This window comes from Sus scrofa, chromosome 1 (genome assembly GCF_000003025.6).
Source record: "Sus scrofa isolate TJ Tabasco breed Duroc chromosome 1, Sscrofa11.1, whole genome shotgun sequence".
NCBI classification, from domain to species: Eukaryota; Metazoa; Chordata; class Mammalia; order Artiodactyla; family Suidae; genus Sus; species Sus scrofa.
The window spans coordinates 56085245-56100836 of NC_010443.5; positions in this window are offsets into that span (position 1 = coordinate 56085245).

Here is a 15592-nt window from a genome sequence, read left to right on the forward strand (position 1 = left end):
CTTGCTGTGTAGGTAGGCCACTTTAGAAGAATGCCTCAAAGTTCACATATGGCAGGAGAGTGTGTTAATTTGGCATAGATAGAAAGCAATTTCAGTTAACAAGTCTTTGGTCTTTATTTGTAGTAGGCATTTCACGAATAATGCATTTTAGAGCCTTGTTCTCCTTCCTTGCCCCCGGCATAAGAATTGAGTGCATTTAACCATATTACTTTTTCAAACTTCTAATACCTTGACAGGTAAACTCTTGTAGAACAAGATCTGTTTCTATTTTCTCTTTCTTTCTTTCTTTCTTTCTTTCTTTCTTTCTTTCTTTCTTTCTTTCTTTCAAGAATTTCACTCTAAGCAAGGAACATTTGCTTAATGCCTACCTAGGGACACCAGCATTGCTGGTGCATGTAATGGCCTTCCCCAAATGTTTACAGTAATGAGAATGTTGGGGATAATATACCACCAGACATACTGTGAAGACAGCTCTTTGAATGATTGTTCATATAAAACCTGCCAAATTGTTGATATTTGCATTGGTCATTCCTTACATTATGAGATTCTGAAGATGAAGATGATAACCAGTGGCAGTAAGAGCTGGAAGGTCATCTTGTTCAACTCCCTCAGGTTACATACGAAGAAATGAGTGTCCAAGAGATCAGGAGTGTTGTCTAGTTTCATGACTAAGCAGTGGCAGAGACTTGTTCTTTTTTTTTTAACCCCAAATCGCATGCCCTTTTTATTACCGCTTGGTCTGCCTCTCTCAGACCCAAGTCTGTCTCAGAAATGCCAGACATTCCCTTCTCCCTACCCACATTCCACCTTGGAGACTGCCCCAGTCATCCCTCTGGGAGGGGCAGCTCTGCCTGCCATGTGACTGGGCCCCACAAGTCTCAGTGACTGACCCATGGATAGACATCTGACCTAAGCTGGGCTGAGCGGATACTCTCCCAAGAATTTGGAATAGGGACAGAGAGGCTGAGTCACTGAGCTGTGTGGAGCCAAGCTGCAAGGTCATGCCCAGCTGGCCTGTCACAGCAGCCCCAAACCCCATACTAGTGAGTGAGGGGAAGCTGAGAAATCATGAGTCCACAGAAAAAGTCCATCTGCATAAGGATGGAGCAAGTGCCCAGAGACAAATAGAGAGACTGTGTACTTCTAAAGGCAGAGGAGAGACAAAGGGAGGAACAAAAATCTGCATAATCCCTTTTTGGTCCCATAACACCCAGCTTTATCTCCTGCGCTGGCTTATTGTAACCCCATAATACACTTTGCCTTTCAATCAGCCCTCTTTGGATTTGAGCTAAGTGGAATTCTGTTCTTTGCATCTAATTTTTTCCTAAGACACTTCATTCATAGTGAATATATTTTTGGGTGAAAAGACTGCTCTGTTTTTTATGAAGATTATGGAAATTGAAGTCTTATCGCAAACCCCACAACAGATTGAGTGGTTTTCTGCGTTCTCCTTACTAACTATCCATACCTCAGAAGCTAAGCTTTCCAGGTGAATAATTTCCAGAATTTCTGATGGGAATAATTTCCAAGCTTCCCAGGTGAATAATTTCCAGAAGCCCAACTTTGGGTCTTCTCTCAAAGTATGCTAGAGTTATTCTGTCCAGAAATATATATATATATATATATATATATATATATGTTAGAATTTCCTAGAGTATTTCCATTTAAAGTTTCTAAGGGTTGAGTCTTTTTTCTCACAAAGGCTTGTTCCTTTGGATGTGCTTGTGGCTCAACATTGACCCAGCTGGGAGGGAGCCATATCTGTGAGAAGTTCAAGAACTATTCTTTTTGTGTGTGTGTGTGTGTGTGTGTGTGTCTTTTTAGGGCCGCATCCACAGCATATGGAGATCCCCAGGCTAGGGGTCAAATCGAAGCTGTAGCTGCCAGCCTACGACACAGCCACAACAATGCTTGATGTGAGCCTTGACTGAGACCCACACCTCAGCTCATGGCGACACTGGATACTTAACCCACTGAGGGAGGCCAGGGATCAAACCTGCGTCCTCATGGATGCTAGTCAGATTTGTTTCCACTGAGCCACAAAGGGAACTCCTGAGGAACTATTCTTCTGCCAATCTCAAATAACGGAAATAACCTTTTGGAAGATTCTACTTAGCTCTTATCCTTCTGAAATTCTTAGAACTAATCTAAGTATAAAATAATGGGGAGATAATTGAGTAAGTTAGGGTTCATTAGCAGACGGAATACTATACAGATATTTTTAAAAGGATAACTACAGAGATTAAACAACCTGGAAAAATGTGTATGACTCAATGAATAAGGAAACGAGCAGAACACAAAGTTGTAAATATTGATCATGTGAAAACAGGTTCACACAAGGACATCTTTCTTTATTTTCCTCAACAAGGTAATTGAGGTAGGCGCAACCAGTCCCTAGATCTTGGTATGTAGGTTAAAATCGATTGGGCATTTCTGCCTTAGATGATTTTGGCTAGGCAAAAGTTGCTGATCTGGTTCAGGTCCTGAATTTTTTTCTTATTTTGGCATGGTTCCAAGCCCCACGCTGATCTATATCTCTGTCTATCCGTAGCACTCCCAAATGATGTGACCTACTGATTACGGAGAATTCTCAGTCTGCAGTTACTTGAGACTTTTTTTTTTGGTACCACACCAATTTCATCAACTGTATTTAGAATGCTTTCATTCTTTTTTTTTTAAGATCTACTATTTCTTGGAGTTCCCGTTCTGGCTCAGCCAGTTAAGAAACTGACATAATGTCCCTGAGGATGTGAGTTTGATCCCTGGCTTTGCTTAGTGGGTTAAGGATCTGATGTTGCCTCCCTCCAGCTGCAACGTAGGTCACAGATGTGGCTTGGATTCTGCATTGCTGTGGCTGTGGCATAGGCTGGCAGCTCCAGTTCTGATTTGACCCCTGGCCCAGAAACTTCCCTATGCTGAGGTGCAGCCAAAAACAAAACAAAACAAAATAAAGAGCCTACTATTTCTCAGATCTGTGACAAGGTGGAGATGTGACTTTCCTTTGTGTGCTAATTACTTCTACAAAGTTTCTGGGAATACCCTCTAAAGCTAAGGTGAGAGGGAGAGACATTGAATCTCTTCTTGCATTTGGTAGGGAAAAAAACTCCACAATTTATAAACAAAATACCACCTAAAAGACTTTCATTACAGAAAAGTTCATCTATGGCTGTTTTCTGAGCCAATCAGGACCTGTCTCCTTAGCAAACAGGAGTTAAACACTGGCCTCTTGCTGCTTTACAAGGTTTTGGTTGCCTAATGATCTCATGCCTACTCCAGCAAATGATTGTTATGTTTGTGACCACACATCATCTCTTAAAAGCCTTTCCCATATCAAGGAAACATATATGTTTGGAGTCCTGCCTTCTCAAAGTAAAAGGAGAACTTGCCATTCCAGCCTTCTTTGCAAACTGGGTGCAAGCATGGGACCCAGTTTCTGCAATCAGATTCAGCCATGCAAGACTGCAATGAAGAAGAGCAAACCACGAGAAGGCAGGTGTCATGCAAAATCAGCTTTCTGGTTAAGACTGTGGAGCTTGGCGGAAGCACTGAGGCAGAAATGGTAGCAGCCCTAGTGGTGGTGTCCCCTGAGGGGGTGGTTGGTGCCCCACAGTGCCTGTGCCAGCTGTGTGATTTGGATATAACCTCTTAAAAAGTAATCTTAGAGCATGATTCTCTGGCCCTCTTAGGAGTATGCACATTGTCTACTATCCTTTAAAACATTATTTTTATTTTTAAACTATAGCACAAGTGGATTCTGTTGTCTGCAACTAAAAATCTTGACTAATATAAGACTTTCATGATTTTAGGCTGGAAGACTAAGTGATTTTTTTTTTTTCATCACATTTCCCCAGCTGGTAGACACCAATACGGTCACATTAATAAGTCCTAAATTTTACTGGCTTTTGCTTTTACTTGCATAATGTAGATTTTTCTGGTCTCACCCAAATTCTCTTCAGAATCCCTAGAGTTGCTCCTATGTGTTCAAAGCCAGTTCTCTCATGTTCTTCTCTGTTGCCTCCTGTGTTTTTGGCTGTGGCCTAAAAAGCTGTGTGTGGGTCAGGACCCATAACAGTGCCAAGCATGACAAGACTGATACATCAAATGTGTGCTGCCTCTAATGATTCCACTCTGTGTTACTCTTGGACAGAAAGTCCCGCAGCCTATGTTCACTTGTTTTACAGGTGTCCCTTATTAAAATCCTTCCTTCAGTGACCACATACAGCCCTTCTCTCTGAGGCTCAGTTGTGAGTACCTGGGACTAAGCTGAACATGGTGCTAGTTACCTTTTTTTTTTTTTTTAATCTTTTCCTTTTCCTTATTCTTTCCCCAACACAAGGCTCTCCTCCCCTCATCCCTTATGCAAATCAACACATGCAAATAGCCATTTGCAAATAGCCATTGCTGGCTGTAACATTATAGTTCATCACTCAATCTTTGTCCAATCTGTGTCCCCCAAATTGGAATGATTTCAGACCAAGCTGATGGACTTCTGAAGCATTCTTTTTATTTTTCAACATTTCACAGTTGTCGTTATAATGCAATTTTCAACAAGTAGAAAAGCATGACCTGAAACAATCAGTATGTCCTGTGAAATTCATGCTGACATAGCCTGCCTTTGCTGGGGTACTTTCTTAGAGATGACTTCTTCCCCTACACCCTTGGGTATTTCTCTATTAAGAAAATGCAGGCAACTTCTTTGGCAAGTAGATACAGAACATCAGCACCCGCGATGAGTCTTAGGAAAATGGAACAATTAGGGGATTTCTCAGCAGTTTCACTGCCAGTTTTCCCTAGGTATTTATATCAGTGTTTATTTTAACGACTTCAATCAGGGTATTTTACTCACCCTAACTCAGAGGCTCAAGATTTTGGAGATCAACAGAGGATTCAATATATTATCCTCTTGCTTTGCAGAAATTATTGGGTGGAGTTTTTCTGTGAGTAAATGGAGCAGTAAAAATCTCTTCTTACCAGTACTTTCCACCCCAGCTTTGCCATTTGGCATCTGTCCACCTGTAGTTATTTTAACAATTCCAGCTTATAGTTCATAAAGCAATATTATGCCTACGGATTAAGCCCCTCAAATAGCATTCACAAATCTCTCCTCTAGAAAGTATTACCCCAAATGCCTCAGAATTCTGTACTTACAAGATTTACACTGTTTTTTTGGTCTATGTTATGATTTGGGGGGAAAGAGTTTGCTCCTGTGTAGTAAATTCCTAAAACCTTTTCCAAATTCATCAAAGGACAAAGAATGGAAACATTAGTGAATATGAGAAGGGACATCCAACCATACTCTGAGGGAGAGATCTCACAAGCTGCCAAAGTGGCCCAAAAGGACTTAAAGGGAAAAGACATGCCAAGGAGGACATAAGCCCTCTAATTGATTTCAAGCTGAAGATGCAATCTAGTGAGATCTGACTGCTGAAAAATATCTTGGATCTCAGTTTATTTCTCTTCTCTTTTTTTTTTTTAGGCCTGCACCTGCAGCATATGGAGATTCCCAGGCTAGGGGTCGAATCAGAGCTGCAGCTGCTGGCCTACACCATAGCCACAGAGCAACACTAGATCCAAGCTGCGTGTGTGACCTACACCACAGCTCATGGCAACACCATATCTTTAAGCCACTAAGCAAGGCCAGGGATCAAACCTGTGTCCTCATGGATGCTACTTGGGTTCGTTAACCACTGAGCCACAATGGGAACTCCTATTTCTCCTATCTCTAGTTGAATCCTAGAGGTGAAAGGAGGCATTTTTGAGGATATGGTAGGAAGTCAGGCAGGCTACATAAGAAGAGATTGCAAAAGATATAGAGGAGAAATGTGACTCAAGATGTACATGGGGATAGTTTGACTCCCTAGAAGAACTGATTCTTTCATCAATGCCTGTTTCCATCACTGTAGTGCAATGTCAACCCTCTCTTCCATTTTCTGACAACTAATTTTTCAAGGATCTGTACAAATACTCAGTTAAAAATATCTAACCACACATAAATTAAACAGCTTGTTTTAATGTATATGAAATAGATAACCAGATCATCTTAGCAGTGGTTATGATGAAAGTGTAGAGAGAGAAAAAAAAAAAAAGAGATAATGAGGGGAAAAGATACCAAACATATCCAACTATTTTTTGCAGGGTATAAAAAGTCTCATAGCGGAGTTCTCATTGTGGCTCAGTGGGTTAAGGACCCAACGTTGTCTCTGTGAGGATGCAGGTTCAATCTTTGCCCTTGCTCAGTGGGTTAAGGATCTGGCATTACTGCACACTGTGGCGTAGGTTGCAGATGTGGCTTGGATCAGCCATTGCTGTGCTTGTGGCAAAGGCCCCAACTGCAGTTCCCATTCGACCCCTAGTCAGGAAACTTCCCTAGGCTGCAGGTGCAGCTTTGTAAAAAGAAAAAAGAAAAAAGTCTCTTAGTACATGTACAGTTAACCAGAAAATTTAAAGTTCATTAATTATAAAGCTCAAGTAGTTCTGAGATTAGACATTATTTTGGTTTAGTCCATAAAATAAACTTTGTGTCTGGGGCCCATGAAGGAATTTTCTCAGATTTTCTTCATTTTTCTTATTTTTTATCGGGAAAGTGTAAGGATAAAGTACAAAATGTATGGAGATATGAAAACTTTCTTGCCTCTCTCAGATGATAAAAAGGTAAGTGAGTCATTTGCTCAAACACCAACCTAGAAATTTTATCTCATGCATCGTTGAATAAGAAGCCTTAGCCGGGCACTCCTCCAGTTGGTAAGAGGATCTCCGAGTCGCATGATGAAAAGGGGACGGCTGAACCTGCTGCCTTTGCTTTCTCCTCCCTCTGGTTTCTGGCAGCCTTTCTGCTCATAGATCATCCTCTTCTGTGATCCTGCATGCAAGTTTCCAAGCCGCTCCCCCTTGGCCCACTCCTGTTTGGATCAGAACCCTGAACCTCGGTGGAGACGCAAAAGCAAACAGGTCTGGCTCAACTTCACTTGATAACACAAAGGAATATGACTTTTAAGTTCCCTGGAAACGGCTGTCATGGTTGGCTGAGCCCGTAGGTCAAGGTCATCAGTGTAATTCCTGGAAAGAGATGCAGAGTGAGTACTGCTGGTCTGGGCCAGGTGCCTCAAATCCTAAAACTTTAGAATAGGAAACATACGCTGTGGTTCTTGAGAGGGACCAGGCAGGTGAGAAAGGTTATAGGAATGAAGGGGAACATTTCCACTAGGGAGAGAGTGGAAAGTATGTGTCCTTAGCTGCGTCACCGACTCAGCTGGGTCACCTGCTCCAAAACAGCTCAGTACTAGAAATCAGAAGAAGCCCAGGGCAGAACAGTCCATGCTCCTCCCAGGAGTGAAGTCCCAGTCGCTTTCCCTTGCAGAGGGGGCAGGAAAACCCTTCTTTCTACTTTGAATTTTCATCGTGATAACCATGCCTTTGCCAAGGAACCCAGATAAAGGAAACTCTGTGTCTTCCTTGGTGAAGTAAACCAGTATGGGCCAGAAAGATGTGAGAAGCCAATGTCAGGAGGAACCATACTTCCTGCATCCCCTCCTGAATCATCCGGTAATAAGCTTCTAACATGCAGAAAGCCCTGAAGAAATACAGCAGAGAAGGAAGTGAATGAGCCAACTGCTTTGGCTCCAAGCCCGAGAAACACCCTGCTTCAAGAATAAAATTGCACCTCTCATGCCAACAGTTCAGGTAAGGGAAACTACACAAATAATGCTTGGAATTCAATGGAAGAACAACCTAAAGAGATCTTATAGTTTTTATTTTATTTTGTTTTATTTTTGGCCTTTAAGATTGCTCTTTTGCTCAGTTTGTTGGCTGGCTTGCTTTAGCTCAGGTGATGAAAGGAGGGGATAAATAATGCACCTTCTTGTTCTGAGTAGCATCTATTAGATGACACAGAGGGACGTCATCCAGGTAAAAGAGGGTGTGGAACCCTGCTCCCTCACACTTCCTGCCTGGGTAAATGGAAAGCCAAGGGCTACTATAAAAAGTAATTTGTGTCCAGCTCTTTGTGGAGGGAAGTATTTTTCACACTGAGAATGTCACACTCCAAATGTTAACCTAGTGCTGTTTCCTGCTCTTACTCATAAAGTGATTCACGTGACTTTTAGTAGCTTTAGCGTCTTCAGAGCAGAGGAACCAGCAGGCCAGTGGCCACCTGATGGAATTACACAACATGGCTTATTTTGGAGAAAAAGGAAGTCGGGGTGAGGATCATTTATCTCATCAGCCTCATGATCACAAAACTTACCCAGGCTAAAAAGAGTCTTTAATCACTCTGCCATTTATACTTTCCCCCCAGCTTCCAAATTCTCATGCTTAAATTCTTTTTTTGTGAAAGCTACTTTTAACTTAAAATTTCTTCCTTCTGGCCTTACTTTTCTATCACTTTTCTCCTGCTTAATCCTTTCCATTATCCAATAATAGACATAGCATAAGGAGTTGAGGAGGTTTCCTTACTCAACCCAACACCAAGGAGTAAGAAGAAACATGGAAGATACTCATACCCCAGGTTCTTGGCTATAATTAAGAAACCAGCTGGTGGCCAAATCCAATGAGTTACATGAAGAACTCTCTAGATTGGCTATCTGCATTACAATCAGACTGACGTAATAATGATACAGTAATAATCAATGACGTAATTTGACTTAATAATGTCAAATTGTGGTTTGACAAAGGTCACCCAAAGATCAAGAATTTCAGGATCTGATAAAAAAAATTTTTTTTAATTGAAAAAAAGAAGCACCAGGGAAAACATCTGATCTGGCAAAATAGCTAATACTTAGGAGCTTACTGTGTGCTGAGCCCTGATCCAATTACTTTACACATATTAACTCATTTAATCCTCACAATAAAGCTGTTTACATTATATCCCCATTTTGCAGATGAAGAAAATCAAGGCACAAAATGGGGCCTGGGATAGAACTAGAGAGGCACTGTCTTTCAAAGGATTTTCTCCTCCATTGCCTTCACCTGTCAGTGCCTTCAGGCTCTGCCTCAGCTCTTTGGCCCAAGGTCATGGCCTTCCAAGGACAGCCTGCCTTGAACAGAATGGCAAGGTACAAAGGCATAGGCATCTCGGCCCAACATGGGACAATTCTGATGGGTCGTCGTCGCAACAGAGCTCCCTGCCTGGTTGGTAGAAGATTTGCTGAGCCTGTATCACATTTCAACTTCTGCCCCAGCTAGGGTGACTAACCTTCCCAGTTTGCCTGAGACTGTCTTGCTTTTAGCACTGAAAGTTCTGTGTGCCGATAAACTCATCCCAGGCTAACCAGAATGGTTGTTTGCTTTGGCCCAATCCTCTGTCCTTCTCCTTCCTTCTAAACATATTGATTCCTAATAATGATTATGCATCCCAAACTCCATCCATCTCAGTGTCTGTGTTCTGAGAGCCCCACACAGGGACAGTGCCCTGATTATATCACAGACATACAGACCATGGACAGTCTGGCATCAGACTGTGTATTCTTTGTTTGTTTGTTTTTAGGGTGGGACCCGTGGCAAATGGAAGTTCCCCAGCTAGGGGTAGAATCTAAGCTGCTGCTGCCAGCCTATACCACAGCCACAGCAATGCCAGATCCTTAACCCACTAAGTGAGGCCAGGGATTGAATCCACATCCTCATGGATACTGGTCAGGTTCGTTGCCGTTGAGCCACAACAGGAACTCCAGACTGTGTATTCCTTTTTTAAAATTAGTTTTATGGAAGTATAGTTGATTTACAATGTTGTGCTAATTTCTGCTATATAGAAAAGTGATTCAGTTATACATTTGCATACATTCTTTTTCATATTCTTTTCCATTATGGTTTATCACAGGATATTGAATATAGTCCCTTGTGCTATGCACTAAGACCTTGGTGTTTATCCCTTTCCTGTGTAATAGCTTACATCTGCTAACCTCAAACTCCCAGTCTCTCCCTCCCCCTCCCCCTTGAAAACCACATGTCTGTTCTCTATATCTGTGAGTCTGTTTCTGTTTCATAGATAAGTTCATTTATCAGACTGCGTGTTCTTAATCTCCAAGCTTTACTCTTCCTTTATAAAATTCTTCTGGTCAATAGAAAGGGGGTACTTAATAGAGGACAGAGTCTCTGGGCTCCATACCCCTCAGATGAAATATTTCTCAACAAAACTGATAGTAATTCATGTTATCCAGTATGCCAGGCAATGAGCTCAAAATGCTTTGCCTGTGAAGGAGGTTCTATCAATATTCTTTTTTTTACAAATGAGAAATCTGAGGCTTAGAGAATTTTTCTTGCCCTAGGATTTTCTCTTTCTTTCTTTCTTTCTTTCTTTCTTTCTTTCTTTCTTTCTTTTTTTTTGTCTTTTTGGGGTCACACCTGCAGCATATGGAGGTTTCCAGGCTAGGGGTCCAATTGGAGTTGTAACTGCTAGCCTACACCACAACCATAGCAATGTGGTATCTGAGCCACGTCTGTGACCTACACCACAGCTCACAGCAATGCAGGATCCTTAACCCACTGAGTGAGGCCAGGGATCAAACTTGCGTCCTCATGGATACTAGTCGTGTTCGTTAACCCCTGAGCCATGATGGGAACTCCAGCCCTATGATTTTTTTTTTTTTAATGGCTGCACTTATGGCATACAGAAGTTCCCTGGCCAGGGGTCAAATAAGAGCTGCAGCTGTGGTCTACCCCACAGCCATGGCAACACCAGATCTGAGCCACATCTATGACCTATGCCACAGCATATGGCAACGATGGCTCCTCAACCAACCCAGCAAGGTGAGGGATGGAACCTGCATCCTCACAGAGACAACACTGGGTCCTTAACATGCTGAACCACAACGAGAATTCCATACTTGCCTTAGGATTTTAACCTAGACACTCTGCTTCTAAATTAGAAATTTAAATAAATCTGAATAGCTTAGCATTCTACAACAGAAATAATTTTTCTAGAGTAGAGGTATAGAGTGGGTTCAATGAAGATTCATATTTTTAAAAAGCCCAGAAAAATAGCAAGAGGCTACAATCCAAGTTATTAAATAAGCCAAAAGAGTTTAAGAATAGGGATGTTAAATACTCAATTGTAAGTTGTTTATATTGCAGTGAAATAAACCTCTATCTCTCTCTCCATCTTCTCTGGCTTTCTCAAACCTTCAGTGAAAGTTGGCACAGAAGGGTCTCACATTCAGTGCGTGTGTCAACCACAAAGGGGCTGCCTGAGTGGAGAACTGGAACTAGTAGGGGCAGGAAGTCAAAGCTAGAGGGGCCAGGATACAGCCCCCTTCAAATGCCCTGCATCCTCACCTGCTACCAGACCTGGAGGAATCTGCAAAGATATTCAGGAAGTTATTAGATTTTCCACAGGCCTGGAAAGAGATTTGAGTCTAATTTGTTTATATCTTTAGAGCTAGGGGAGATTCCAGATGACAGATGAGATACCCATGCATGATAAAAAGTTTATTAAGATAAATCAGAATGATAAAGACAGCTACCTGGGAGAGGAAAGTAGGAAAATCGGTCATTTGTCTGTTATTGCTTTTCCTAGATTTTCAGGATTCCTACTATAAATATGTGTGACCTCTGTAATCTGAGAACAGAGCAATAAATGCTCAGTGTCCATTACTTCTGTATTCCTGATTACATGGACTCCTCTGTCTCTCGGGTGTGCCTGGTCACCAAAAAGATATAGATGAAATAAACACACCTAAAATCCCTGCCACTAATTCATATAGAGGAATTTCATATGCTTACAGAAATATAGTCTACCTGTTGCATAAGGCCTCATTACCTTCGTGTGAGAGCACCCAAAATGTTTCGGGCCAGGATCAAGGTCTAGGAAGATGGCGCTCCCATTGTGGTTCAGCCAGTTAAGAACCCGACTAGTATCCACAAGGATTTGGTTGGATTCTTGGCCTCGTTCAGTGGGTTAAGTATCCAGCATAGCTTGCAGATGGGGCTTGGATTCTGCATTATTGTGGCTGTGGCTGTGGCCATGGCTGGCAGCTGCAGCTCTGATTTAGCTCCTAGCCTGGGAACTTCCACATGCTTCACGTGTGGCCCTAAAAAGACTGGGGGACAAAAAAAAGGTCTAGGAACAGCAAAGGATTTTTTAAGATTTTAAATCAAAATCTTTGAGACTTTGATCAGGCCAAGCGGATACTGATCAGGTCAAGGTTTAATTTTGACTTGATTTTTGGCTAGGTAATTTGCAGTGTGCAGGTAATTTTCTCTTTTAAACTTTCCTCTTGTCAAACGGACCAATTTTTTTGGGGGCGGGGGGGGGCTTCTAAGGGCTGTACCTGCAGCAATATGGAGGTTCCCAGGCTAGGCGTCAAATCAGAGCTATATCTGCTGGCCTACACCACAGCCACAGCAACACAGGATCCAAGCCACATCTGCGACCCACAGCTCATGCAACGCCAGATCCTTAACCCACTGAGTGAAGCCAGGGATCGAACCTGCAACCTCATGGTTACTAGTCAGATTCATTTCCGCTGCACCACAATGGGAACGCCCCAATTTTTTTTTTTAAATGGATAATGCCTACAAAAATCTTTGAGGTCTCTGGATTGAAGATTCTATATAAAAGGAGAGTTATTGTACATGATTGTCCAATCCTCTTGATTACAGAACTTAATTAGTTCCTGCTGAGAGCCCACCTGAGGTCAATCCCCAATGTAAATGGAGGCCTCCTTTCCTCCAGTGGTGAGGACTGTTGTCAAGTCCTGACTGCCAGCTGTGCACAGTGGGGTGTAACTCTGGGACCTTGCTCAGAATAAGTAAGACCCCAGTCCAATAGACCACTGATGTCTCTGTTGTTGTCTTCAGGGCTCTTTCTTTGGTCCCGAGATTGGGTAACTACAAGGCTTGCAGGTTTGCTGGGTGCAGCCCAACAGTCACACTTACAAAAAAGGAGTTATGATTATAACATATTTTAGTGTTATTGATCAAGCAAGTGACCAACATTCAGACCCAAAACAGAAACAAAATTATAAACAAGTTTCCTTGCTTTTAACACATGTCTTAGTAATGAATGAAATGGCTAATTTAAAACATACATGTTCTTCTCCCTATTCATCCAAAGTGTTTAATAGATAAACAAAGGTTAAGCTTATTATTTTGAAAGAGCTTCAGTGCTCTGGGGTGCAGAGGGATGGCAGATCCATGATTTCAGGATATATATCATCTTTGACTTGCTAATTACCACACTTGGGCAGGGAGTGGTTGAAAAACGGATACTCTCTGTTCTTTTAGAAAATGAACAGATTCAAGGGAAAGGAGATTCTATAAATCTTTAGATCCACATCCTGTTGGCTAACAAGTGGAAAAGTGTTGTTTCTCTCATCCTTGATGTCTTAAGTCTGAACCTGGCCTGAGCTTTGCTTTCTTCTGTTGAGATAGAACTGCCAAAGACCTGCTTCTGCTTCTGCTCCTGAATCACTGGGCAAAATTTACCTCTGGGGCCCAACTTATAAACAAATGTATTTAAATTGCACAGTGATTTTAAGATGTCTTTATTGCTGGTAAGGGTTTGAGAATCTTGAGGCTATAAGTGTTATCAGTGATGGTAAACCTTGGAACTGAAAGAACTTGCAAATATCCTAGCCAGATACATATGACATCCATTTACTGTAATGACAGCAATAAAATGTTTCATTTTTAATTGTGGGTAAGATAAGAAATTAAAAGAAAAAGCCTGTATCTAAGTGATATGCTGCTTTAAAGTTTTTGTATGATTGTTTAAAACCTTGTTTTTTTGGTTAAGATCCTGGTTTAGAAGACAGCTTGTAAAAAAAAAAAAAAGGGATAATTGGGGAAAGTTTCAACATGGAGTGCATGCTAGGTGATGTTAAGGCATTAATATTAATTTTGTTTGGTGAGATAATCTTATTTTAGGTATGAAGGAAAATGTTCTAACTTTTGCTGAAGTAGTTGCAGGTAGATGTCACTACGTCTCTAATGTGCTTTAAAAACTTCAATATAAAAAGTAAGTTAAAAATTAAAACTTGTTTCATGCTCTCTGTTTATATTTTAATTCATGATTTTTTCTCAAAACATGTCACCTTCTTGCATTCTTATTTATTTATACATTATTTTTATCATAAAAGTAAAATAACAGTGTAACGAAACATTGAACAATTCATAATGTTACGTCTCCACCCCAAATGTCTTTACTTTTTTCTAAATTATACATTTATCTTGATCAGTGCATGTGTATGATTCAGTCTCCTATATTTTTGCCCTTAATATCGTATAGTGAGTCTTGCATTGCCTTAAACTTCCAAACATACCTCCTTTCAGTGCTACTAAGGAATAAACAATTTTTAAATTCCCTACCTCCCGTGCCTGGCCCTATGTCTGTCTCATGGCCAGTCAAGCCCATGTGACCATTTGATGAACACATGTGGGTTGCCCTCTGGCCAGTGCAGCACTGCTGGCATGGACACAGAAGCAATCCATACCATGAGGAAGTCCAGGCTCCCTCCCACCCTACACACCCACATACCCAAGAGGCAGACTTTAGGTCTCCTGCAAAAAAGGGAAAAGTCCATTGTATGTTTGCATGAGGCAAAAGGATGACTTCACTGATGATGCCAGTTATAACACAGAAAACAGAATTTTATAGTTGTGAAATCTGGGGGTCACCCCTCAAACCCAGTGACCCATTTCAGCATCACCAGTAGGGGCACAGTGGACATTAGGTAGTGCTTGATATGGTGCAGTATAAAGTACAGGTCTTTATCTGTGAAGTATTGGACTCTACATCTAAATGTTTACTCTTCCATATCTATACTTCAGCTTACAGGAAATCCAGGGGATTATAAGGAACATGTTAAGTGATACCATGAGGAAAACAAAGGCACAAATCTAGAAGTTTGGACATTCTACAAAACAACTTGCCCAGACTTCTCAGGAAGCCAAAGTCATGTAAAGAAAGAAGGAGGGGGGAATTCCCATCATGGCTCAGCGTTTAGTGAACCCGACTAGCATCCATGAGGACGTGGGTTCGATCTCTGGCCTTGCTCAGTGGGTTAAGGATCTGGCGTTGCCGTGAGCTGTGGTGTAGGGCTCAGACGCAGCTTGTATCAAGTGTTGCTCTGGTGTAGGTCAGCAGCTACAGCTCTGATTCAACCCCTAGCCTGGAAACCTCCATAAGCCGCTGGTGTGCCCTAAAAAGACCAAAAAGAGAGAGAGAGAGGAGGGAAAAGTGTTTCTTTTAGATAAAAAGAGACTTGAGATCCATAATAGCAAAATGTGATGTGTGTTCCTTGTTTGGATCCTGGTTTGAATAAACCAGATGTAAAAGAAAGTTGGGGGAAAGCTGAGTATTATCTGGTAAGAGAAATTATTGAAATTTTTCTGGATTTGTTGCATAGGAGAATGTTTTTATTTACTGGGGATAAATATTCATTGTATTATTCTTTCTACTTTTCTAAGTATAGTTGATTTATAATACTATGTTAGTTTTAGATGTAGAGCATAGCAATTTGAGTATTTTGCATATTAGATTCTACTATAGGTTATTACAAGATATTGGGTATAATTCTCTGTGCTAGTCACTATGTCTTTGTTGCATATCTATTTACTATATAATAGTTTGCATCCGTCAATCCCATACTCCTAATTTGTC